This window comes from Anomaloglossus baeobatrachus, unplaced genomic scaffold (assembly GCF_048569485.1).
Source record: "Anomaloglossus baeobatrachus isolate aAnoBae1 unplaced genomic scaffold, aAnoBae1.hap1 Scaffold_216, whole genome shotgun sequence".
Lineage (NCBI taxonomy): Eukaryota > Metazoa > Chordata > Amphibia > Anura > Aromobatidae > Anomaloglossus > Anomaloglossus baeobatrachus.
The window spans coordinates 85,825-89,285 of NW_027441986.1; the positions used below are offsets into that span (position 1 = coordinate 85,825).

General features: G+C 44.5%; 1 pseudogene; it reads left to right on the forward strand.

The window, feature by feature from the left end:
• The first annotated feature begins 2,992 nt into the window (after positions 1-2,992).
• Positions 2,993-3,199, forward strand: LOC142261406 (U2 spliceosomal RNA; annotated as a pseudogene).
• Positions 3,200-3,461: the final 262 nt, after the last annotated feature.

Consider the following 3,461-nt stretch of genomic DNA (forward strand, 5'->3'; position numbering starts at 1 on the left):
CCATTGTACTCTCAAGTAGCAATATATTGTACTGTTATGTTGTACTATGTACTAATTACGTGTTTATATGGTTTTGTAACCCTTTATGATCTTAGATAACTTTATCCTTGATAAAGACCTAAAAACAAGGTCGAAACGTTGGATGAATTATCCTTTTGCACAAATAAAGAATTTTCAGCATTCCAAGAGTTCCTTTCTTACGTTATTGATCACTATAGTGTGCCAGAGCTATTTCTATTGAATTGACTCTTATTTTTTCTGAGCACCTGCTATATACACAGTGACCCAGACATATTCAAGTTTCATTCAGAAGGCAGAGGGAAGCCGTAGCAGCTGAGCCTATATCTTGGCTTGTGAGCATTAGAACAGGCCGGCGATTACAGGGTAACATGAAAAATGTCCAGCTTGCATTATGACTAGAACATGACAATATCCTTTTAAGTACTAACCTATGATGCGTTCCTAAGCAGTTGATGTTATATGTTCTACATTTCATTTTCTGCATACTTTACAAGTAGTAGAATTTGCTTTGATATAGGCAACTGGATTTTCACAATGAAAAGGCAAAGGATAACGCCCGAAAAAGACGCCATACATTATGTCAGTGCCATCACTGACAAACCTGGATTGACCATGAAATACATCAATCCCCTTAAAGGTGAGTTAAAACAAGTTTTAACTAAATTGCCTTAATATTGTCATGCATTAGAATGACTGTCTTAGGTAATGATAAATATTTTCTACAGGAAGAGGAGTGTTTGCTGAAACTGAAATCGAAAAAGGGAGTTTTGTTGCAGAATATCGAGGCGAGCTCACGTATGCACTTACGATGGTAGACAACTACTCGAGATTTATGGTTGTGGTACAAGTCAAAGATCTAATGGCCCATACTGCAGCGAAGGTCTTCCAAGCACACTTATGCAGACCTCATGGCTACTCAGAGAGAGTCCTCACAGATCAAGGCACAGCCTTTGAAGCGGAAATCTTCAAGGACTTCTGCAGCTTTTACCGATGCAGGAAGATGCGCACTACACCCTACCATGCTCAAACCAATGGTTATCAACCTGCTCAGGACTTTACCCCATATTCCAGATGTGGCCTTACAAGTGATTTATAGAGGGGTAACAATACGTTGGGATCACCGGATCTAATCTCCCTTTTTATACACCCTAAAATCTTGTTTGCTTTAGAATAAACAATAACATCATAAAGGTATAGCAGTACCGTTTCAAAGTTTCGGTGTCCCAAGCAGCATTCCATCAGCCTCTGGAAGGTTCCTGGCAAATTGCACAGCTCGAAGGGCATGCTTTTGAACTCGCAGAGACCCATCGGGGTGGCAAAGGCGGTCTTCTCCCGGTCTGCCTCAGCAACGGACACTTGCCAATAGCGACTAGTGAGATCAAGGGTAGAAAAATAATTTGCAGTTCTCAATGCAGCTAGCTATTCCTCAATACAGGGGAGTGGTGCTGTCCTTCTTCTTTAACAGGACCAACGGAGCTGCCCAGAGGCTACAACTGTCACGGATAACCCCAGCCTCCTTCATGTTGCTCAACATGTCCTTGGTACACTGGTAATGTGCAGGTAGTTTTGGCTTATATCTCTCTTTGATGGGTGGGTGTGCACTTGTGGGGATGTAGTGTTTGACCCCTTTTATTCTTCAAAAGTCTAGCGGATGTTTGCTGAAGACTTGCTCGTATTCTTGCACTAGCCTGTAGACCCCCTTCTTGTGATGTGAAGGTGTGGAGTCAGTGCCTACGTGTAATTCCTTACACCACTCCTCTGGCTGACTTGGTGAGCTGTCACTGAATGGGTGGGCTGAAGCAATGGTGGATGCTGCTGTTTGGATAGCATGTGTATCTACTGAGAACAGCTTATCAATGGTGGCAAATCGGAGCAGCTTAATCTCTTGCTCTCCGCAGTTCAACACTCTCATGGGCACTCTTCCCTTCCATATTAATGAATAAAACTATGATGTAAATAGCATATAGATACCCCACAAATGCAGATAAAAGTAGGTTATGGGAAAAGGGGGAATAGAGAAACAGGAAAATAGTGGAATAAAGTATACCTTCCAGGTGGGAGAGGAAATGGCAGCACAGCCAGTGTAGGTGAAGCAAGGGGAGCCTGCAACTAAAGAGTTGAGAGCGTTATCACATGGTGACTGAGCCTGATTGTAACGGGAGCATAGAGGTGCCGATCCTGTCTTACCTGCGTTGGTGTAGAAGTGGGTGTCCTGTGGTGGAGTCAGCTATGTGCAGTGGTGGCCGTGGGTTCTTTTATGTGCGACCGTAGTAATAGCTGCGCCCACTTCCTGTATGGGAGTGGAATGCAGTGAGGGTAATGGAACGCACGCCTGCGCATTTGTGTTTAACGTCGCGCATGTGCAGAACGGAGAAAAGGCTGCGCTCACTTCCTAATGAAAGGGAGTGAGACGCATCTGGGAAGGGAAGGGAAAAGATTAGGGTTTGGGGATGATGAAAGGGCTTTCTACGGGCAAGGATGGCAAAGGGTGGCAGTGACGGAAAGTCAGGCAGCCTGTCCTGTCCTGTCCTGTCCGTCCGTCTTTTTGTATCATGAATTGGAAAGACTGCAAGGGGGAGGGGAGGTGCTTGTGTCCAAAAGGAGGAGTTATTCAGATTCATTGCAGTGGGCGGCGGCTGCAAAAAGCACCATTCTTCTTGTTTTTGCTCTGCAAAACAGCCTTTTCAAGGGTTGGCTTGGGTGACAAAATGTCTTCTGTAGGCGTGGGTTTGTCTCCCTCTCCCTAAGATGTGTCCGGTATAGGCCAGGGTGCCACTCAAGGCCGTAACCAATTCGGGTTATAGCTTCTCGGCCTTTTGGCTAAGATCAAGTGTAGTTTCGGAGGACGCTACCTTGGTCGGTACTGGAAGGTGCCTGGGATTGCACGTCTGCCGGCCTTGAGGAAGTGTGTGCGCCTTCTGGTGACACATAGCCCTCTTGTGCCTGGACGGTTCCCAGGCAACGGGAGGCGATCACCTTTGTTATTTTGAAGTCCTACTGATAAACAGAAAAAAAAAAAAATTAAATCTGTTCTTATCAGTTTAATATCTGATACGTCCCCTCTCTGGGGACCATATATTAAATGGATTTTTAGAACAAGGAGATGGAAAAAATCTTGCTCTGTCCACTCCACGCATTGACCTGGTATTGCAGTACCTCCAGGACCGGTGCACCCCTTCTTAACCCAGTTTCCAAAAGCAGAACTCAATTCACCTGATTCAAATGAGCCCCATTAGTGAATTGAAAGAAAGCAAAAACTTTATATGTACCTCAATTTGGCCAATTCACTTTTCACACTTTCACCCTTTTTTTTATCTTTCACACCTTTTACTTGCTTTATTGATGCAAAAAGCTGTGCCAAATAGCAAACTCATCTCCACTCAACTTGACCAACTCTGCTATGTCCCGTGCAGTATCTTATTCTCAGCCTTATCTAGATC